The sequence below is a fragment of the Gracilinanus agilis genome, chromosome 3 (genome assembly GCF_016433145.1).
Source record: "Gracilinanus agilis isolate LMUSP501 chromosome 3, AgileGrace, whole genome shotgun sequence".
NCBI lineage: Eukaryota > Metazoa > Chordata > Mammalia > Didelphimorphia > Didelphidae > Gracilinanus > Gracilinanus agilis.
This window is the reverse complement of record NC_058132.1, coordinates 409,562,124-409,586,417: the sequence shown is the minus strand read 5'-3', so window position 1 is coordinate 409,586,417 and position 24,294 is coordinate 409,562,124. Positions and strand designations below refer to the sequence as shown.

The following is a 24,294-nucleotide window of genomic DNA, read 5'->3' as shown; positions in this document are numbered from 1 at the left end:
GAGGGGGGGGCGGGGGGTATGTATATCTAATTCGGTATTATGGAGTTTTCGCTATGTCACAGGATTTTGCGAATGAATACTGTACTGTATACAATGGAAATTGCAGTACACCACTACTGCTTGCGCAAATTTGCCAATGTGATATGGTATACAGCACACTATTAGGTAAAAGGCGACCAACCACAGCCCTGTGTTCTGTAACCTAGGTGCTGATTGGCCTAGTGTTTATAAGCATGTGGGAAAGTTTAATAAGAGTATGGAAAAGGTTTATAGGAGAGTGGGGTTTATAAAGCCTTAAAATATATATAATAAAATAAATAAATATAACACTGCTAACTTTGCAGATTTTCACCTATCATGGGGGTCTCTGGAATGTAACTCCTGTGAAAGGTGAGGGATCACTCTAATGTGTAGCCCTAGGCAATACTTAATACCCAGGTCTTATTTTCTTCATATTTATGTGTTTGCTAAGTTGTCAATCATGATTTAAAAAAAAATCAGAATTCAAGGGAATAAAACTTCCTTTAAAAGCTGATCTTAAACTTCCCTTATAAATTAGCCAAGATGTTTGCATGAATGGGAAGCAGACCACCCAAATTCCATATATTTATTTAATTCAGCAAAAACATAAAATTTGTAAACTCCTTTAGAGCAGAGACTATATTTTTCCTCCTTTTATATTTCCAATGATTAGCATAGTGCATGGAATATGGTAGGCACTTAAAAATTTTTATTGATCAATTGATTGATTTGTACACACCAAGTAATGATAAAAAAAAATCCAATAAGGAACTAAATTAAATGACTTCTTCCACCCCACAATGGTACAAAAGATCAGCCAGAAGCTCTTAAGCAATAGGAAAAAAGCACAGGGACAGAGATCAGCCCTGGCACAAAGACTCAAATCAAGAACCTAAGATGGAGAGATGAGTAAATCAAAGAAAACACTGAATAGTATTAAAAATTATTGGGGGCAGCTAGGTGGCTCAGTGGATTGAGAGTCAAGCCTAGAAACAGAAGGTCCTAGGCTCAAATCTGGCCTCAGACCCTTCCTAGCTATGTGTCCCTGGGCAAGTCACTTAACCCCCCATTGCCTAACCCTTACTGCTCTTCTACCTTAGAACCAATACAGAGTATTGATTCTATGTCAGAAGGTAAGGATTATTTTTTAAAAAATTATTGCAGATCTGGAGATTCACTTTATGATCTCATTGACTCCCATGGATTCAACTACTTTCCCTCTGAAGACGATTCCCAGATTTATTTGCCTAGCCCCATGTTGGTGAACCTATGGCAAGCATGCCTGAAAGGGCTGGCCCCTTTCCTCTCTCCAAATACAACTGAGGACATTTCTCACATCACCCAGAAGCCCTCCCTCCCCTGTCTGGGGAGGATGGAGGGGGGGCTCACATACAGCATGAGGTGGCCCTAACCTCCGTCTTGACCTCCAGTCTCAAATCTTCAACTGCCTAGTGAACCTTTCAAATTTAGTTTTCTCATAGACATCTTAAACTCAACATGTCCAAAATTAAATTAATTATCTTGCCCATCAAATACTCCCCACTCCTTAACATGTTACCATGGAAAATACCCCCATCCTCCCAATCACCAGAGCTCACAATTTAGGTATCATCCTAAACTCCTTACTCTCTCTGACTCCCAAATCCAATCAGCTGCCAAAGCTTGTCATTTCAACCTTCAGAGTATCTTTTGTCTATGATCCCTTTTGACCTCTGGCACTGCCATCACCACGACATAGGCCCTCATCACCTCATACTTACACTACTGACATAGCCTACTAGTTGATCTCCCTGCCTCAAATCTCTCTCCATTCCAGTATATCCTACACTCAGTTATCAAAGTAAATCTTTACAAAGTTTCACTGCCCATGTCACCAACCATCATGACCTACAATGGTTCCTTATCACATCCAAGATCAAATAAACAGTCCTCTATTTGACTTTTAAAACTCTCAATAACTTGGACCCTTTTCCCTAAGTCATTACTCCTTACTCCCTCCTCAATGTATTCTGAGATACAGTGACACTGTCCTCTCCTTACCATTCCTCATATAAGATACTCTCAAACCTCCCAATTCCAAGTATTTTCATTTGTCCCATATGCTGGATTTTCTCCCTCCTCATCTATACCTCCAAGCTCCCCTGGCTTCCTATAAATATCAGCTAAAATCTACCTTCTGCAAGAAGCCTTTCACTGTCGTTGCTAGTGCCTTCTCTTTATTAATTATTTCCAAAACTGATCCTGTCTATATCTTGTTTGTACACAGTTGCCTGTATATTGTCTCCTCCATTATACTCTGAGCTCCTTAAAGTCAGGGGTGCCTTTTAACTTTCTTTGCATCCTCATTGCTTAGCACACAGTACCTGGTAGTTAGTAGGCACTTAATAGTTTTTGACTGATTGATAGTAGCACTATAACTGCAAGCAGTGACTCAAAAAAAAATGAATTTTCCACAAGGACTACATTAATAAGTAGAAGAAATGAAATGAGATAAAAAATAAAATAAAAGGTTCTACAAGAAAGAATTAGAAGAATAACGTAAAAGAGAGTGGTAAATATTCCCACCCTGCAAACTCAAATAGACCAAAAAGAAATCAATGATTCTACCAATTACCTCCTGAAAGAAAAAGAAAAAAATTTCCAGGAATGTCCCAACCAAAATCGAGAGCTCTCATGTCAAAGAAAACACACTCCCAGAATCCAGAAAGAAGCACTTCAAGTGTCAAGGTAGTATGGTTAGGATCAGATAGATACAGCAACTATTGTCAGAAACAAGATGTTGAAATGCAATACTCCAAACAGCAAACGACTGATTTCCAACTGAGAAGTTACTCAGAAAGTTGGAAGTTGAAAGTTATTCTGAAAAACTGGTTATAATAGTATGGATGAAAGAATAGACCTTTATTGGAATATAAGACTTTTGAGGATTTTTGGTAAAAAGACCAGAGCTGAGTAAAAATTATTAAATACAAACAACAGAGTCCAGAGAAATCTAGAAAGCTAAATTTATTTGGGCAATTAGAAGGGGTTGTATGATGATACAATGATAACATTTTAGTAAGGGTGAAAGAAAGAAGTGTACCTTTAGAACCTTAATATGTTCAAAGAGTATTGAAGGAGTAAAATAAGAAAAAACTAACTATAAAAATAACTGGCATATTTATGGCTTAAGAAATATCAGCCGAATCTTCTTAGATAAGAATTCCTCTAATACCTACCATTTCATATTAATTACAAACAATAAATCAGATAACTAAATAGCATTTTGTAAAATAGTTCCTCTGCACAGAAAACTGCAATAGCAACACAGTTCATTAAAAGTCAATTTATAATACTTTTCTCAACCACACATTCAAACAGAAATTCCTTGCCTTTCCCATATCAATGAATAGTCATTGTCAATGTTTCTCTGATCTTTTATACAATGTTTCTTGAGCCAAAAGTTAATAGTTGTACTTGAATACCTAAAAATAAGTAATAATGGCTAATGGAGAAATATGTTTTACATGATTTCATCTCTATAATGGGTATGGTATTTCTTGGTTTTTTTAATGTATGGGAAAGGAGTGGAAATACTATACCAAATGGAAGACATACCAACCCTCACTCTAACTACTACTGATTTATTTTTTTATTAATTCCCATATTAGATTCTAATGTAATCAAAGGGTATATTCCCATATTTCCTCATAAATTAAAGGGAGGGACAAACTTTCCAATTAATTAGATCTGAGGAACTACTGCCATTTATAAAAACCATAGAAATCTCTTGCCAAAGTTTCATCTTTTAGTATTAATCACTGGTATCAGAGGCTTAGACAAACATCCATGTTTCCTGAATATATAAATTTATTAACATTATTTCAAGTAATATAAACATTTAAATATTTCAACAATGTATCAGTTGTGAGAAAATCCACAGTCAGTAACCACTAACCATCATCTGCAACTGTTGACTTCAAAACTATGGAAACACACTAGAACCATAATCAAACCATTCAGCCCATTTCAGGATGGCAGTCAATGTTTCTTTATGTACTTCATCTACTCAAGAATTCTTTTCAGGCTATCTTCTGCACAAGAAGAGTCAAATCCATTCTCTCTTCAGAGTCTTTCTTTGATAGTTAATTCAGTCTCTCAGGAAAGAAGTTCTCTTAGTTCTTTCTAACTATCTCACAGTGTTTCTCAAAAATGCAGTAATCTAAAATAGGGTTACATAAGTATATACAGATACAGACAAAATAAATATACAGTATAATTGGGTATTATAAGAAAAGTATATAAGATGGCATTGAGCTGAGCTTTGAAGGATGTAAGGGATTCTATGAAATGGTGATGAGGGAGTTCATTTAAGGTATGGTGGGTAGTTGGTTAGTATAAAGACTTCATGCCAAAGATGGATTATCATGTATAAGAGAAAAGTCCAGTTTGACTGGTCTAGAAAATGAAGAGATTAATTAAAAAGAGAGGTGAGAAAAAAAGAAAGGAAACCCACCATCTTCCATAGTCAGTCCATTCCATTTTCAGATAGGTTGAATTATCAGGAAGACTTTCCGAATATCTGACTTATTAACATTTTACAATTTCAACCAATTGAACCTGGTTCTGCCATACAGGAGTACGAAAAAGTCTAATCTCTTTTCCACATGACAGCTTTTCAAATATTTGAAGGTGACTATCATGTACTCCCCAAGTCTTCTCCAGTCTTAATATCCTTTGTAGGAGATCTAGTTTATCAATGACCTTCTATATTTTGGATGCCAGAATTAAATATGATATTCCATGAGATCTACTGAGTATAAACTATGGTGGGATTATCCCTTCCTTATTCCTAGCTATTCATCTCTTTAGGTAGCTGAAATCACAGTAATCACAGACTGATAGATTTAGAACAGAAAGGGAATTTTGAGGCTATCAAAATCCGCCCACCCCGCCCCCCCAACCCAGGGGCACAACTAGTAATTGTCTAAGGCCAAACTGAATTTAGGTCTTTCTGACTTTAGATCCAGTGCCCTAACCACTTCACTTAACACTTTGCTCTTCTTTAAAACTCTCAGCTGTGGAACTCCTACCCTAAGGTTGATCTATCTTGATTAAATAAAGAGAATGTGCAAATTCCCCTAGCTAAATATGCCTAACTTGCCCCAAAGCAGATAATGTCCAGCCACGTATAGAGTAAATCTTGCTATCTACTCTGCAATTACCACCTGGAACAATGCCTTTCAAGCTTCTGGTTTCCTAGAGCTGTTAATCCATTCAGGTCTGGAAACTTCCACCCAGGCACATATCTATCTCCAATGACAAATGAGAACAAACTTACCTGGCCCACTAGATCTAGTCAGCCAGATTAGACCACCTGGTTACCTACCAGGAACATCTTGTTATTTTCCTTAATGGTATAGGCATACCCACTCCACCTCCCAACCTCATTTTCTACCTTTCTAGTTATAGACAGAATAATTACTCAATACTACCAGCACTTCTGAAAAGAGTATATCAAGCCACCATCCTAAATGATTCATTATCCTTGTGATTCCAGACTAAAATTTATTTTCCTGGCTTCCACTCCCTCATAAGTATGGTGTCTTCCTATTAGAATATAATTTCCTATTATAAATTACCTGAAGTCAGAGATTATCTCATTTATTAAACTAAATTCCAGGGCTTAATTAGCAAAATGCCCAGCACAAACTAAGAACTTAAATGTTCATTTTATTCATTCATTCATTAGTTTTTTTGAGGTGCCATAACATGCTACTGACTCATGAGTTTGTAGTCCACAAAAACCTCAAGAACTTTTTACAGAAAATTATTGTCAAAGCAGATCTCTTCCACCTTGTACTTCTTAGAAGTTAGTTTAATTTTTTTAATATGACCCTACATTTATGCCAATGAATTTCCACTTATTAGATTCAGCCCAGTATTCTGGCATGTCAAGATCTTTTTTTGGATCCTGACTCTATATCATCCAGTGTGTCAGCTGTCTCTCCAGGCTTTGTGTCATCTGCAAATTTGATGAGCATGTCATCTATGTCTTTAAGTCACTAAGAAAAATACAAACAGCTACAGGTCAAGCACAGATCCCCAGGAGTACTCCACTAGAAGCCTCCTATCACAATGACAGTAAACTATTAGCAGCTCTTCTTTGAGTCTAGCCATCCTACTAGTTCTGAAATCATACAACTGAATTAACAACTTATACACATAGACATCTCACCATCTTCTCTACAAGAATAGTTATGATGAATTTTATCAAAATCGGATAAACTATAGCATTAAGTGTATATATTATCTTATGTGTATATAAATATACAGTACATATCATATATCCACCACACATGTATACATATGTGTGTACGTGTGTGTGTGTGTATATATATATATATATATATAAAACAGTCATACAGATATGAGGAAGGACCTATGAGGAGTACGGGGAACTTTCTGTTAAGAAAATTTCTAATACCTTCTCTGCAATTTATATCTTGGAGAGTTGCCTAAAAGACTATAACATTGCAACTTGTCCTGGGTCACAAAGACATGTATCAGTATCATTTATGTATCAGTCTGAACTTGAACTCAGTTCTTCCTGACTATGAAGTCCACTCACTAGCTGCCCCTCCTCATATATACAAACATACAACATTTTAAAAAACAAAACTTGTGACTTCTAGCAAACTCCTCATGAATAAACAGAAACTAAAACAAAAAAACACAACTTCCTCTACTAATCCAGATTGACTCTTTCTCTATAATATATATGAGTTGCCTTAGGTACTTGAGAGGTTATATGATTTGCCCCACTTTATAAAGTCAGTTTTGCATCGGAGGCAGGACTTTGTACAATAAGTTCTGCTGCCCTTGAAAAAAATATACATATGACACATATATACTTGTGTACATGTGCTCTGACAGGTAATATATGTATATGTAAATACATATACAAATAGATGTATTGTTTGTACATGTATGTCTTTTTATTTGGATTTGTATGTATATTTCAATACATAGTAATTACTACTATATATCTATTACCTACTATTTCTAAGACAGTGCTGGGCACAAAGATATTTAGTTGCCAAAGGGTGAAGAATATGTTTTTCAATAATATTTTTAGGATAAATTAGGAATTTTCATTTTTTGTGGGAAAATCTATTTTTATGGAATGACCTCAATTTTAATAACATGCACAAGCAAAATTTTTCTGCAGATAATCTAGAATGTATAACTGCTGGAGGTAGAAATTTAAGTTTCAAGGCTTGAAGCTAAATTTTTCTAAGGGAACTTTCCTTTAGTCTGCCTCTAAAAGTTTCTGCCATGGATCATGGCAGACCTCCTCCATTCTGAAATAATGATTCCTATATTACACTAAAGAATAATATAACAGATTCCACAAACCACATGAAAATACTTCTCACTGTTTTTAGATATACAGTAAACATTTAATTTCCAGAATATCAACAATATCAAAAAACATTTAAGTGCTAAATCAGTGTTGGGCTAAGCTATAAGTAGCAGGTACTTTAACAAATGCTGAATGACTGACTGACTGACTGGCTGATTTGCAAAAAGAGGTATAAGAGACTTTGCCCTTGCGTTTATAACCTAGTTAAGAGAAAACAGACACACACAAATACACATAAATACATATGTATGCACACATATAATACATACTTACACATGTAATGTATGTATATAAAAAGAGATGAACAAGAAGGCTACAAGGTCTGACAGACTGAATGCCAAATCAAAGATCCCAGGAACAAAAGCTACAGGACTTCAAAGAAAAAACAAGGGAAATGAGCGAAGTCCAGGTGAAGTGAAGAAAGTAAGACATAGGCAAGTCAATCTATTTTTACCCCTTTCAGATAACAAGTTTCAAGAAGTCTTAAAAAGTAAATTAAACATATTCACATTTCTTCTACAACCTCCCACTCACAAGCGATTTAAGAACCTCTATAAACAATGAACGACACCAGAATCAGTTTTTGGGGAATTCAAATTGTTAATAAAAAATAAAATCTAGCCATTTTAGAAAAAAGAATGGCTTTAAGCAAAGTTATATAAGAAAATTTAGTGATAAGTACTAGGAAAATAGAAATTGTTACATATTTGCCAATAGCAAAAACATTTCAAAGAATGACAAGCACATTTATGGAAATGAATTTGCTACTATTAGTTAATACTCTATTGGACAATACAAAGTATCCAGCCAAGTCTTCCCAATCCTTTAAAAACTCTTGCTACAGGGGGCAGCTGGGTAGCTCAGTGGATTGAGAGCCAGGCCTAGAGACAGGAGGTCCTAGGTTCAAATCCGGCCTCAGACACTTCCCAGCTTTGTGACCCTGGGCAAGTCACTTGACCCCCATTGCCTACCCTTACCAATCTTCCACCTATAAGTCAATACACACAAGTTAAGGGTTTAAAATTAAAAAAAAAAAAAGAAAAAGAAAAAGAAAACTCTTGCTACAAGGGCAGCTGGGTGTGTCAGTGTATTGAGAGCCAGGCCTAGAAACAGGAGGTCCTATGGCCTCAGACAGATACTTCCTAGTTGTGTGACCCTGGGCAAGTCATTTAATTCCCCTTGCCTAGCCCTTACCACTCCTCTGCCTTGGAACCAATACACATTATTGATTCTAAAGTGGAAAGTAAGGGTTAGAAAAAAAAAAAACCAAAACACTTGCTAGATCCCACCATCCCAGTCTGATACCATTCTAAAAGCTCTTTTTCTGCTTTTCAGCTATCTACTTTTTATCCAATTGGTCTGTACTCATTCTCTAAATTCTCTACAATCTGGCTTCTGGTATCATAATTCAATTGAAACCTCTCTCTCCAGAGTTATTAATAATTTCTTGATTGCCATCACTAATTCCCTTTTCTCAACCTCATGTAGCATGTGATACTATGACCAGTCCCTGTCATTCTAAATATCTTCTCCTCTCTGAATTTTTGTCACCATTTTCTCTTGGTTCTTCTTGTCTGAACAGTTCCTCTGTATCTCCTTTGGTGTATCATCACCCATTTTACTGTCTGTCAAGTGTGTTCCAAGGACTGTCCCAAAACTGCTTTTCTCTTCTCTCTGTTCTACTTTACAAAATTATCTCATTCGCTCACATAGCTTCCAATTATCATCTTTATGCATGTTTTCTCCTAGATCTGTAAATCCAGACCTCTAGAGCCTCTCTCTCTTCAGGGCTCCAGTCCTTCTTCACAAATAGTCTACTGGATATTTTGATCTTGTTGTCCCTTAGGCATCTCAAACTCAAACTTATCTTTCCCCCTAAAAACTACCCCTTTTAAATTTCCTTAACACTACCCAGCATACCACTAAGTTTCCAGAGACCAAGACTCACAATCTCAGTGCCAACCTTAACTTCTCTCTCTCTCCTTCCCTCCACATATCCAATCAGTTGCCATATTTTGTTATATCTGTATCTATAGTATCTCTCATTTGCATCATCTTCTCTCCACTCACATAGCCACAATCCCAGTTCTCTTTCCTGTATTATTCCAATTGCCTCCTACCTCAAGTCTCTCTCCAACTCCAATTCATCCTCAATATGGCTACCAAAGGTGATTTTCCTAAAGCACAGGTCTGATCATGCTGTGTTCCTAATAAACTGTAGTACCTACCTATTATCTCTAAACTCAAATATAAACTCTAACACCTTTTCTTGTCTTTCTAGCCCCCTTACACATAATTCTCTTCTCCAGTACAGTCATCATGATCTACTTGCTGTTCTTCAAACAAGATGCTCCATCTTCATGTCTTTGCATTTGGATATTCCCTGTGCCTAGAATGTTCTCCCTCACTCTACTGACTTTAGTCTCTTACAATCTCTAGCTTCCTTCAAGACCCATTTCAAATTTTATCTTTTGCAGTAAGCTTTCATAGGGCCTTTCTCTTAAAAGGTATTTGTTATTGGGGCAGGTAGATGGCTCAGTGGATAGAGGGCAAGACCTGGAGACAGGAGGTTCTGAGTTCAAATCTTATTACAAACATTTCCAAGCTGTGTGTGACTCTGGGCAAGTCATTTAACCCCCATTGCCTACCCCTTACCACTCTTCTGCCTTGGAACCTATATTTAATATCATTTCTAACACAGAAGGTAAAGGTATTTTTTTTTTAACCCTTGTACTTCGGTGTATTGTCTCATAGGTGGAAGAGTGGTAAGGGTGGGCAATGGGGGTCAAGTGACCTGCCCAGGGTCACACAGCTGGGAAGTGGCTAAGGCCGGGTTTGAACCTAGGACCTCCTGTCTCTAGGCCTGACTCTCACTCCACTGAGCTACCCAGCTGCCCCCAGGTAAAGGTATTTTAAAAGGTATTTGTTATTATTTATATCTGCTAAATACCTATTCCTATACATGTTGTCTCCCCTTTAGAATGAAGATCCTTGAAGGAATGAATTATTTTGCACTTTTTCTTCATTTGCCCAGCACTTAGTATAGGGCCTGACACATATTCAGTGCTTAATAAGTTTTCTGATTGATTGAACAATTCACAAGCCTTGAATATTCTGAACATTTGTGAATTTCCTCTCTCATCCTGTCAGGATAAGTTTTTAAGGTACTATATATCCCAACAATTCTCAAAAAGATTGAAGTAATGAATATGTTACCACAAGTATTTATCAACTTAGAGCTCCTACCAGAGCCATCCATAAAAAGTGGTGCTTTGGGGGAAAATGGGAGGACCTATAGGAGTTTCAATGTCACTATATATCCTACATATTATGAAACTATTCATAGAAATTCAGTGTCTCTCATATCTTAATTAATTAACTTAAAGCCTGCTCAGGCTGGGCTTACTATTTACTTATGTATGATCAATGAAAAATAATTTCAGTATAATCCAGAAGTGGATATAATTCATAAGAAAACTTGTCCCAGATACACACACAAAACATAAAGCCTTTTAAGCAAAATAAAAAGAAGCAAAAACCGAGGTAAGAGTGCATTGGGGAGACCTTTAACTCTTTTCCTTTCATATTAATAAGTATGTCAGAAAAAAATAAAAACAATTTGAACTTCAGCAGAAAATTAGTCTAGAAACGAAGATATTCTAACAAAATAAACTTGCCATACTACAAGATTAAGACCACCAGTTTCCAAATTCAAAAGACCTATATTACAGCTCCAAGTCCTTCCATTAGAAGCTATTAAACACTTGAATAGGTAAAGCCTTATCTCTGTGCCTCAGTTTCCTCCTCTTCTCAACAAATTTAAGAAAATTACCCTCTCATAGATAAGTACATGCTCTCCACTCCCTCAGATATATTTTGTAAAAAAGAAAAAGGACACACAAAAAAATTATTTTGATTAAATAAAATTAAAAAGAAAAATCAATGCAGCTAGTATAAAAGAAGATAATCTATTAACCAGGAAACCAATCTTTGTATTGTATAGTCCTGAAAAGCATGTCACATTCAAGGTTAAGAGAAATAAATAGGTAGATAGATAGATAGATAGATAGATAGATAGATAAAACCACTAGCTAGTCTCCAATGGACAAAGGATATGAGCAAACAGTTCTCAAAAGAACTGCAAACTCTTAACAACTTTATAGATTCAAATCATTAAGGAATAAAAATGCAAATCAAAATAACTGAGGTTTTAACCTCACACCCAACAAATTGGCAAAGATGGAAATAGTCAATGGCAGAGGGGCTGTGAAAGACAAGCATACTAATTTGTTAGTGGAGCTATGACCTGGTCCAACTTCTAAAAAACAATTTGTAATTATGAAAAAATCTGTAATCATATTACAAGTAATTACAAATGCAATTTGTAATTATTCAAAAAAAAAAACAGAAATGTGCCATGTATGCCAAAATATTCACTGAAGTACTTTTTTATATTAACAAAGAATGAAAAACTAAGTAGTTGCTCACTAATTGGGCAATGGCCAAACAAACTGGATGCATGAATGCAATGGCTATGGTAAGAAAAAACAAATATAAAGAATACTGAAAAGCATGGCCAAACATATAAAGTGATACAGAGTGAGGTAAACAGAACTGGTAAGATGGCATATGCAATGCAAATGGAAAGGATATAAAGTAAAACATCATATTATTATAATATCCATATAATAAAATTGCCACAAATAATTGTGGATATGAGTTGAGAAAAAGTACTTATGAAATTAAAAACAACTCTGAAGTTTTAATTCACAGCCTTCAGATTGGCAAAGATGATTAAAAAAAGAAAATTCTTAAGGAAATATGGGAAGATGAGCATACTAACTCATTGATGACAGACCTCTAAACTGATCCTAACATTCTGGAAAACTATTTGGAAGTCATTATATTGTGCGCAACCTTTGAAATAGCAATATCAACTTTTAGGTAGAAACCCCAAGAGTTCAAAAACAGAGGGAAAGGACCTATATAGACAAAAATATTTATATTAGTGCTTTTTGTTATAGCAAAAAATTGGAAAGCAACTGATGTTTATCATTTGGAGAATAGCTGAATGCTGATCAATGCGATGAACAATCATGTTTTAAAATTCTTATGATAACATATTTCCTATATTCTGATAGAGATGATGTATAAAGTGCTAAATGAGACATATATACTCAGACATGACTATTGTGTCCATTCGTTCTACTTAACTATACTAATCTGTGACAAGAAAGAACTTCTATTTGGAGGTGGAAGGGATTATTGGGGAAAGTAATTGGGTAGTGATAATGATACAAGAAAGTATCAATAAACATAAAAAAAACAGAAGAGAGTAAAAGGAAGCTCAGAAGTGATGACAAATAGGGCAATTTAGTTATTATTGTGTTAAATGGAATATACACCTTTAAAATGTAATGGAAGGTAATAGATTTATATACAGTCCTCTTTTTCTGTTCTTTGTGTACTGAAATGATCATGTTTAACATTCACTATAAAAAAAATATATATTTACCTTCGAACCTTCTTTGCATAGGCTGGCAACCAACTGTATGGAATATCATATATACTTTCAGATATGGTTTATATATTGGTTTCGCTGAATTTATTTTTTCCTCTTTTTTTATTTTTGCTGTAAGAGCAGATTTGTAAGATAGGACAATTTAAGGAAATTTATGAGAAATGATGATGATATAAAATAAAAGTTATCTAGAAAAAAAGAAGTCTATAATAAATCTAAAATTTTATATTATTATCATTGCTTTCAACATCATCTTCTATTTGCTAAAGGATCAGTGATCATTAAGTCATGTGATTACTCTTTTTTTGATGTACAAGTCACAGTCCTTTCAAACTGCCTGATCCCAAGATTTTTGCCTATGTTTTTCAATAGATTCTTCATAAAGGATATATCCAATGGGCTTGGAGGGTTTCTTGATATGTTGATGAATTGTTTAATAAGATATTTCATCAAGAAGAAGATAGGAAGAAAAATGAGGGGGGAAGTTGTTAATTATAGACAATAACTAATCAAGAGGGCATCTCTAGCAATCTTCATGCCTATTTTCTCATCTTTATAAAATCTTTATAATAACGACATATACATGCATCTACAGCAATCTTGATGAAAACAAGGGAAAATTGATTTTCACAAAGTTTTTACTGGAGGACATCATCTTCACAATAATTCAATTCTCTCCAGAACAAGTTACACAGAATATAAGATCTCCCAGTGTTTACTATTAGATGGAAACACAAACGCACTTAATTTGGTAAGGCAAAATGAAACCTGAAAGGCTCTCTTCTAACAAGAAGTCATACAAGATTCCTTGATAAGGTAACCACGGAGATAACTGTTCAACAACCCTCTCATTGTTAAGGACAATAGAGGTTTAAAACAATGATGTTCAGATCCTCAGTCAACCATCGTGCCTACTATGTGCCAGGCACTGTGCTAGGAAATGGGTTGCAAAGACAAAAGAAAAACAATCCCTGCCTTCCAGTAATTCATTATCTATCAAGGAGAGGCAAAACATATCTATATTGGCATAGAAAAGTATGTTTTTGGATTAACACCTGAAGGGTTGAAAGAGGGAGAAAAAAGGATTCATGTAAAAAATGGCCCCTTAAAAGACCTTTGAAGGAAGTGAGGGAATTCTAAGAGGCAAGAGTGAGGAAGAACCAATACAAAGGCCCAGGGGGTCAGAAGATGGAGTATCTTGTATGAGAAAGATTGAGAAGGCCAGTTTGTCTGAACTATATAGTGTGCATAAAGAGGAATTAAGTGTAAGAAGCCTGCAAAGGTATGATGGGGCCATGCTATAAAGAGCTTTAAATGCCAAACAGAGGAGTTTATACTTAGCCCAGGATGTAACAGGGAGTTTACTGGAGTTTATTTATTGAGTACAGAAGAGACATGATCAGACCTCTGCTTTAGGAACATCAGTTTGACAGCTATTTGGAGGACCAAGTAAAAGAAATCAGAAGAGATCAGACAGGAGACTATTGCTAAAATCTCCAGGAGAAGTAATGAGGGCCTAGACTAGGGTGACAGTCATGTGAGTAGAGAAAAGAAAACAGATGGAAGAGATGTTGTAGTGTCAGAATGGACAAGATTTGGCAAGATATGGAAAGCAAAGGAAAGCAAAATTAGATAGAAAATGGAAGGATATTAGTGCCCTAGAAGAGATAAAGGGTTTAGAAAGTTTGAAGGTGGAAAGCTAATGAGCTTTGTTTTGGATATGCTAATTCTGAGGCACCAATACAACATTCAAAATAGTCAATAGTTAAATATGCAATATTCAAAATAGTCAAAAGTCATGCATATATCTGAGAATCATAAAAAGGATAGTTAATAATTCATGTGAGCTTAAAAGAGATTTCCAAAACAGTAAATTTAGAATTGTGAGCTTAAAAGAGATTTCCAAAACAGTAAATTTAGAATTGCAGAATAAAAGCATTTAAGAGTTGAAGACCCCTCAAAGACCATCTAACTAATACATCAAAAGAATCCTCACTAAAGCTTATTCAACAAGTGGTCAGCCTTTAAGCCCCTGCTTAAAGGGGAAATTATTGGCTTTCAAGGTAGCCCCTTCTATTTTTGGACATCTCTAATTGTTGAAAAATTCTTCACAATCTCGAGACAAAATCTGCCTCTTTACAACCTCTCATTGCTCCTAGGTCTTCCTCTGGGGCCAAATAGAACACATGACTGCTCCTCAAATTCTTGAATATATGCCTTCTTGAGAACTGTATGAGAAGCACAAGTAGGCATCAACCTATTTCCAACAATGAACTATAGGACGGAAATGTATGAAGACAAGAGAATATCATTCAAAAAAAAAGTTCTACTTAAAAAAAAATGCAATCAGTCAAAACGCTTTTTAAAAAAACACAAATTTTAGAAATTCTGCATGTTACATTCCAATTTCTTTTCTTTGGCAGAAAGGAATTGATTGATGACACCACTAAGTAGCAGATACCAAATGAAGTTTTCCTATTTTAACAATATGTCCAAAATGTCCTTCGAAAAAAAAAATCTGCCACAGCCCAAAACATTGAATACAAAAGCTATCAGGACTAATCGGTTTCCTAAAAAGCAAAAATGTACTTCCTTTAAAAAATAAAATTTTTTAAAAGAGCTGAATCAGAACAAAAGATGACCACAGGAAACAATCTATAAAGTTGTGTCTCCTAATCCAAAGGCAAACCGTACTAAATGAACAGGATGAGGCTCCCACATTGATTTCCTTTTCCTGACGATTCCAACTACATTTCCTTGTTTAATTGATCGTGTCCTTCTCTAGGTAGGGGACATAGCAATTGTTCGTTCAGTTCTCATCATAAAACTATGCATGTGGAAAGGGGAAAACAGAACAGGCAGGGAAACCAAAAAAAAAAAAAAAACACATACAGACACACGCACAATTAGGGATGACCTTTTCCATCCAAGAGACACAGACATTATTCTTTCAGTTCACAACATAAAACTGTATGGAGAAGAAAAGGAGGGAAATTAGGAAAGGAAAAGCAGCCGAGAAGAGGAACCAAACGCATACATGCCTCTGGTGGTTAAATACCACCAGGGAGGGAGACCACAGCAAGACGCCGTACATTAAAACAGGATTAATGTCCTTTAGTGACACTGGTTTTTGCGAAACCAAGATAACGAAGAACAAGGGAGAAAAGACTGAAAACCCCATGTCAGTGAACAGTAGTAGCTTTGCCAAGAAAGCTGGGGAGGTTATGGCTTGGATTATCAAATCCAACCATGACTAGGGAAGGGGTGGGGGGAAGGGGAAGGCTTGTCCGGGAAGGATCCAACCCCCCTCCCCCCCAAAAAAAACGCAAGGGGGCGGGGTGGGAAAGAGGGAAAATAAGGGAAGAGGGCTGCTCTTTTCCCAGCCAGGTGTTGAGGCCCGATCAAGCAGAAGCCGATCCTCAATAAACAAACAAATCACCCTCACCCGGGACTCCCAACTACAAATCACCGCCAAGATTTCCTCCTTCCAGTCCTTCGTTCCCCCTGGGGCCCCAGCACCCGGAGCCCACCCCTCAGCCCGGCCCTGCCCGCTTCGACGGCCAAGGAGAATTAGGGAGAAGGGCAGGGCGCGGGGGAGCCCGGGCTCAGGGGTGGGCAGAGGCTCAGGGGGCCAAGGGCGGCCGGAGGGGTCGCGAGGAGCGAACGGCGAGCCCCGCGGGGGAGGTTGCCCAAGTCTGCACCCGGGCGGCCATGGCTCCCAGACCCCCGGACCTAGCCCCGTCACCTCCCAGGGAGATCCCTCCCCACACACCAGCGAACACACGCACACACACTGGCCCCCAAACATACACGCATGCACACACACTCACGCACACATACACACACCCGCCGCCTCCCCAGCTCTGCGATCCCGTCTTTTCTCTGCTCCTGCCCCCTCCCCCACGGCCTCTGCCCACCGCCTTTTCGCCTTTCCCCACCTCATCTCCGGGCGGGATCTGCGCGGTCCCGGAGAGAAATCAGTGCAGGGTACACGCCCCGGGGACAGAGGAAGACGCCGCCGCCACTGCCGCCGCACCGCACACCATCCCCTCCAGTCCCAGAGCTCTCTCGGGATTCTCCCTTCCGAGCCGCCGTACTATGGAGCAACCAACTCTATCTATATATCTGTGTATCTATCTGTCTTATCTATCTATCAGCTATCTTTCACTCTTCCCTTCAATCCCGCACGTTCACAGCTTCTTTGCCTCGGATTCTTTCTCTAACCCCGATCTACCCCCCAAGTCCCGCTAGCACTCTCTACCTTGCTCCCCGCCCACAGATATGGGGGGAAGGGAAGCAACCTCTCAATCCCGAGACTGTGGCCCCTCCTACCTCCCGGGAAGGGGGACTTGGCTAGTGGGGAAGGCAGAGAGGTGGGGGGTGAGAGGGACGGACGATTCTAGCAGGTCCCGCCTACCCTGGTAAAGGAGGAGGGAAATAATGACATCCAAATGGGCCAATTGAAGCTTGGATTTAGAAGTTGGGGGGGATCCGCGGCAAGATGGGAGGGAGGGCTGGTGTTAGGGACTGGGTGTTCTGACATTTGGTTGGGCCTTTGGGTGTAATCATTGCACAGTCCTGGCTTTATCACCTTATGCGATGCTGTCAGGTGCTACGTGGTGCTAGATCGGAGTCTCCCTCTATCCTCCGTCACGCTAGCAATTCAACATTTTTAGCAGGAAGGGACAGAGTAACTGCCATCGGCCTTAGGCAAAAAGGGCCCTGGAGCTCAGGGGAGGGAAGGGGGGTAAGGAAGGGCGTCTCCTTGACGACTTACTCAATTTGCATGAAATGGTTGCCTAAACCATGAGACCACAATGCCCAGCATGCTTTCGTGAGCGAAGTCCATACTCTTCCATGCCGTGGTTCCCAGTGAGGCATGCTGGGAGATGTAGTCTCTTTTTAGTTTCTATGGCGCTTTTCTTCCCACGCTACTAGCTGTAGCTGATAGACAGAGGGCATAGGGCCAATGGGAACGAAGCAGTGAGTTTAGGGGCGGGCTTTGTGAGGCGAGAACCTGAGACTGAAGAGGAGTAGGGGTGTGCGGGTTCCCGATTCTACGCAGGTAGGCATCTTTAGGAACCTTACGGTCTTCCTTTTTTTTTTTTTCTATTGTGAGAAAGGTGTGGGTTATCTGGTCTTTGATGCAACATGGAGATTTGTGGGAAGGCAGGACAGTGGTGACGGCTGCTACCGCCAGGGCCCTAATCTCATAGTTGGGCCCCGACGGAGAGGACACTTGTAACGAATTTGCGTTTCCGGTGCTCCTATGCCTGTTCGACTTGTCCTGGATTTTGAGCCGAAATGAACTTGAGAGACCATTTAGGCCATATACGGGTAAGGAAACTGAGACTCAGGAAATTATGAGGCCTTGGTTTGTTTAGTTTCCCTTTTTCTAGGGAAGAAAACTTGGGAGATTTTCGTTTTATACCTTTTTCCTTTTTGCAGCTAGGTGGCGTAGTGGATAGTCTTGTCTCTGACTGAAGACCTGAATTCAAATACTCCCTCAATACATTTTTCTGGCCACGTGACGACCTAGGGCAAATCGCTTAACCACTGTTGGCATATACTTCTGTTTTCTCTACTGTAAAATGGGGGTAATAATAGCACTTTCTTAATATGGTTGTGAGACTCAAATCCATCATATTTTTTTTACAAAATTTATTTACAGATCAGTAAAGCATTTGGCACAGTGCCTTGCACCTACGAAGTACTTAATAAAATGATTATTTTCTTCAACATTTGTTAACTTGTGCTAAGAATAAAATTCAATTAATTTTTTTTCTGTCATTTGGAAGAATGTTCTTAGTGAGGGATACTAAACAAGTCCCTTCATCTCTTTGGGCCTCACTTTCTTAAACAAAATGGTCGAACTATAGATGATATCTTGAGTTCCCTTTCCAGCTCTAAATCTATCGTTCTGGGAGGTGTGATTTTTCTTATTGCGTGTTTGTCATTGGTGCTCATGATTACTTGGCGCTGACGATTAATGAAAGTAACAACTCCTTTATATATACCTTGTTATGTTTTGATGTATATTAAATATTATAATGCTCTCAAACAGGGGGGTCTTGACCATTGATCTTTATGGGAAGAACACCCATTGTGAAAACTTTCCCAACTGATAGAGTGAATTCCTCCTCAGTCTTGAGAGTTGCTTAGCATAGAAAGGGGGAAAGTATTTATATAAAGTGATTAGAAGATTACTGCTTTACAAATATTATCTCATTTGATCTTCATAGTTTCTGCCAGGTGAGTGCTATTACCATCCCCATTTTACAGTTGAAGAAACTCAGGCATGTATAGGTGATTGATATGCCTAGTCACCTGACTTGAGGGTAGTTTTGAACTCAGGTCTTCCTCATTCCAAGTCTAGCATGCCTATCCATTCTACCACTTAGCTGCCTCCCTACTTGGAGCATTGAGAGTTTAAGTGACAGTGTCCATGCAGTCATATAGTATGTCAAGAGGCAAGTTTTGAACCCAGATTATATCAGCTGTAAGGTGGCACCGTTCCCTATTCTCTCCTAGACTGGAAAAATAAAAAAGTTGCATAGTTGTTCACTGAAAGAAGAGATCTATCCTTTAGTTCTTATATTGTGGTACTAACCACTGACTTTAGAAATATGTTTGGTTTGGGGGCACTTGGATAGCTCAGTGGATTGAAAGCCAGGCCCAGAGGCCTGGGTTCAAATGTGACCTGAGACACTTCCTATCTATGTGACCTTGGGCAAGTCACTTGACCCCCATTGCCTAGCCCTTACCACTCTTCTTACACAGTATTGGTTCTAAGATAGAAGGTAAGGGTTTTTTAAAAAAAAGAAAGAAAAGAAATATGTTTGGTTTATTGCCCCTTGATGTTGACTTTATTGTGTATGTGATTCTCTTGTTTCTTTTTCACCCTATATTATTTCATGTCAGTCTGCCAGTGTTTTTTTTCTGAATTGTTTATATTTTTCTTTCTTTACTGCTCAGTAGTATTTCTTATCACCATTTTTATGCCATAATTTGTTTTGGTTTTACCTGATTGTCTAATGTTTACATTGTTTCCAGCATTTTATCAGACAAGTAATACTACCAGGAAAGTTTTTATGCATATGGGCCTTTTTTTTCCATTAGTAATCCTGGAATACACTATCTCAAGTCAAAGGGCATAAGAAATTCAGTAATTTTTCTAGCATAATTCTAAATTATTTTCCAGAAGAGTTAAATATCTTCACAGCTCCACCAAATTAGAATACCTTTTTCCTACAACTACTTCAACAATAAATGTTCCTATCTTTTACCAGTTGAGAAATCAGAGTTCTTGAAGAGTCAGGTTTTATGTAACAAAGAATACTCTAGATATGCATAGGTTTCTCTGCCATGCAAAGGTTTCATCACTGCCTTGAGATTTCCTTTGCCAAATTTTATAGTAATACTTAATTTCTCTTTATCTATGTGTGTTCACTACCCAATTTCTGCTCTAGACAAATATCTGATCTCTAGCTTACAAAATGAAAACTAGAGGTATGGACAAAGTTCTACTAAAAATGGAAGCTGTGGCCTAGCTTATAGAACTAGAATGTAGCTCTGTGTAAAACATAATCATCAATGCTCTGTGCATAAGATGGAGCTGTCCCTAGTCAACAGTGAAATGCTTTATACAATTTTGCAGCTTTTTACAGAAGTTCAAAAATGTGTGGGAAAACATACTTGAGAAACTCTGATTAAAATTTATTCTCATAATCAAACAGATAGGATTTCTTTTATATTATTAATCATTTATCACCTCGAAGAGTAAAGAAAGTTTGTAAATTCTTAAACTAATAACTTGGCTTTAAATCAGAAAGCCCAGAGGACAAATTCTGCCATACTTACTAGCTTTGTTAACTTAAGCAAGTCACTTAACTTCTCTCAAATTTTCCTATCTTTTCCCAGTTTCCCCATCTACAAAACGGATATAATAATAGCACCTATTATACAGAGTTTTAAAAATGCTAGTTATTACTTAGCAATATTTAATTACGGGTTTTGTAGTAAATCTGTAATTCAATAATTGTATGATAACAAACACCTTATTTTCCCCATTGAATTGTACATATGGATTTCATAGATTTTTAGATTCACAAATTCCATATGTGCATTGAACAGTTTTATCTGAAACAAAAGAATTTTCCTAGAAAATAAATAATTAAAATATTAAAACATGTCAGTATGATCACGTGAATTCTTATCAGTTTTCGCAAATTATAAAAATATTTATAGGATCATTTTTGCCTAGTTTTTTTTAAATTTTTTTCCTTTTTAATTTAATTCCTTTGCAAATAATGTCATAATCATAATTCATTTTTGCAACCAAACAAGAGAATTAAATTACTTTCTCATAAAGTGAGTTAAGAAGTAGAATCAGAAGTCCTGAACAATGTCAGATAGGTATTCCAGCCCTTAGTACAGATTGCAGTCCATCTATAACTTCTCACTTTATGCTACTCTTTTCCATGACCTTCCATAAATTCTCCTTAAAAGAAAACCAAGCATTCTAGGGACTTTCCTCCAGGTCTTTTGACACTTTATGGATACTGGAGGAACATTCGAGTTAGTTGTGTGTCCCTCACTCAGTATATAGACCCATCTCTTTTTCCAATTGAATATCTTTCCAGTGATCTTCTTTATGTCACTTAATTGTCCTTCATTGGCAACATCATTATACTTAACTACACTTAACAACCCTTGTGCCTGTATGTTTCCCTTTGAGTGACCCACTATTTTAATTCTTCAGATGCTTTAATAGCCTATGAGTCAGTACTGCTATACAGCACTATACAATATCACCAGAAAAATATTGGTATTAAAAAAGATAAGCTATATTGAAAGCCAGGCCTAGAGATAATAGGGGGTCTTGGTTTCAAATGTGCCCTCAGATATTTTCTAGCTATGACCAAAACATTTAACTCCCATTGCCTGGCCCTTAACATTCTTCTGCCTGGAAACTCATACTAAGTTTCCATTCTAGAGGTATGAATTAAAAAAAAAATAGGCCTTTGTTTCAGGGACATTCATTGAAATGAGCTTTTTTCATAGATTTAGTTTTTCCTATGTAATTAGTTAACCTCTTGAGTAATTATAGATCCCCCAAGGGAAATCTATAATGTCATCAGTACTAAGTTCCCAACAGTCAGAAGTGTTCTCACAAACAGGAGCCTCTAGAAAAAGACTTCAGTATCTACATAGAATCCCACTTTCATTTGGACTTTGTAGACTCTCCTTCATGTTAGTGGCAAAGACTTTTGCTGCTTCCCTCCCCCCCCAAAAAAAGTATGTCTACCTGTTTTATATACATCCTTTCATATTAATAATCATAAAGTTGGTCAAAGTTAATACTGTTGTAACATACTTCAAGGATTTTATATGATTTTTAGACATTAAACTTAAAGGGAGACCCTTTAAGGGAATGTATTTGCCTTGCCAAATCAAATGCTTTTTAATAGACAACATAATATTTTCCCTAAACCTTTCATTCAGTTATGTGACTAAAGATGTGTTATGCATACCTATTACCTCATGTTTTCTGATAAAAATTTTGTAGATTCCCCCATAGGGAAGTGTGGGTCAGTAATTATTGTATTTTCTTAGTTGCCTTTTTAGAGTCATAATAAGGTCTTAATTTTTGCCCCAAGAGTTTAGTACTTTCTACTCTTTCAGATATCATCAGTACCCTTAAAATTATGTTAGACCTTGCATATCTTTGATGTAGTCAGATATTCTTCACATCTTAGTTTTCTTTAGTGCCAGAATTGAATAAGAGGAAGTAATTAGCCTGGATTAGGAAATTGTACAACACTTTTTTCAAAGATCCTGGGCTGCTTGCTGCCATAAAAACATCCTTTTAATACCATTAGTGTCCAAATGATGCTGCATAGCTATAAAACATGGAATACTATGATCCCCAGATGGTAAAAACTGCAGATGAACTAAAATTCAATGGCAGTACACATGGTATTTGTAAGTAGGCAGTGGAATATTACCAATGATGACACACTGACAACATAACAAAACATCAAGAAGATACAGATACATATATGCATATATATGTGCATATATATATATACATATATATATATATATATTTAAAACTGAAAACAGGTAGACCAGCCATATAGAGAAAATGAGGAATACCTGTTGGACATCCTTAGTGCTACATTGGTATCCATAAAATTTTAAAAGAAACGAAGGAAAACCTCTACTACAGGAGACAGATCCTCCATGGAAGATTTACCCCCACCCACCCCAAAAAAAATACTTGTAGGAATTGTGTGGAATGAGAAGGTATGAATGGATTTTGATGTGCAAAACCCCTTTTTTCCTCTAGTACCCCTTTCTAACAGCATATCTTTGCTTTTTTTCCAGGCCCTCTGCTTCTCTGCCCTTAACCTTTCATTTTGCTTCTCATACTTTTTCCATTTTCTTATACTCATACCTCCTCTTTGGAAAATATCTCACTGACACCCCTTCTCTCTTCTACATATGACTCCTCTTTTCCCCCAACATATCTGGCCAAGAGTAGTCAGTATATACCCCAAATAGCCCATCAATCAAAAAACATTTATTAATCACCTACCGTATGACAGGCACTGTTCTGGTTCTGGACATTGTAAAAAAGATGGGGCACCAGGGATGTTAAAATATAATCTAAATGGTTATGGATACACACACTGGGTTGAAGGACAGATAGGACCAGGATAGGGAGACCAGAGTACACAGCTAAACTGCTGTCAAGAATGGCTGTTGGCCAACTGTCACCCAGCTGACCACTAGGCCAGAGTCTTTGAAACCAGCAGGCAAAGTAAAAGGTTTTAACAGTTTTAATTATGTTCAACTAAATAAAGGTGGGATAGGGGATTCTACACTAAAACCTGTGGCAAAACCACAGGGGCAAGGAGAGGACTTGTCTACACTAACTCTAATTGACCTAGGCCAGGCAGGGCTCAAAGAAGCAGTAATGGAGTCTCTGGGAAGGCTGCTTCAAACCTGGTTCCAACAAGGTTTGACCAGCACAGCCTAAAGGGCTGAGGGTGACTTTGAGGGTTCTCACAGTTATACAAAGATGATCACAGGAATGCCAAAAGCCAAGGTGGTCCAAGGTATCCAAGTAGAGAGAGTGTGTTTGAGATGCTGTCCACTAGATCCCAAACTCCTCCTCCACTTGGTGCTGCTCTGTAGGTCTTGTCCGCTTGCTAGAAGCCACCACCACTCAAAATCCCAGGGAATTAGGATGCAGGGTGTCCTTAACTCTGAGATCTCCCAGGGCTAGCAACAATTTGTGCCAACCACTAATGGAGTCCCTCTCAGATTACAAGCCCTACTT

The 24,294-nt window shown here is 37.5% G+C and overlaps 2 protein-coding genes across 5 annotated transcripts in view; one reads left to right on the top strand and one right to left on the bottom strand.

The window, feature by feature from the left end:
- The window catches only part of ITSN1 (intersectin 1), a 289,966-nt gene extending 272,777 nt beyond the window's left edge, over positions 1 to 17,189 (bottom strand). Inside the window, exon 1 of the mRNA XM_044670233.1 lies at positions 16,886 to 17,189. The gene's annotated coding sequence lies outside the window, so the exon portion shown is untranslated. The remainder of the gene's footprint in view (positions 1 to 16,885) is intronic.
- A 737-nt stretch (positions 17,190 to 17,926) lies between these two features.
- CRYZL1 (crystallin zeta like 1) overlaps positions 17,927 to 24,294 on the top strand; it is a 65,435-nt gene continuing 59,067 nt past the window's right edge. For all 4 annotated transcript variants that reach the window (XM_044670229.1, XM_044670230.1, XM_044670232.1 and 1 more), the window contains exon 1: positions 17,927 to 18,012. The gene's annotated coding sequence lies outside the window, so the exon portion shown is untranslated. The remainder of the gene's footprint in view (positions 18,013 to 24,294) is intronic.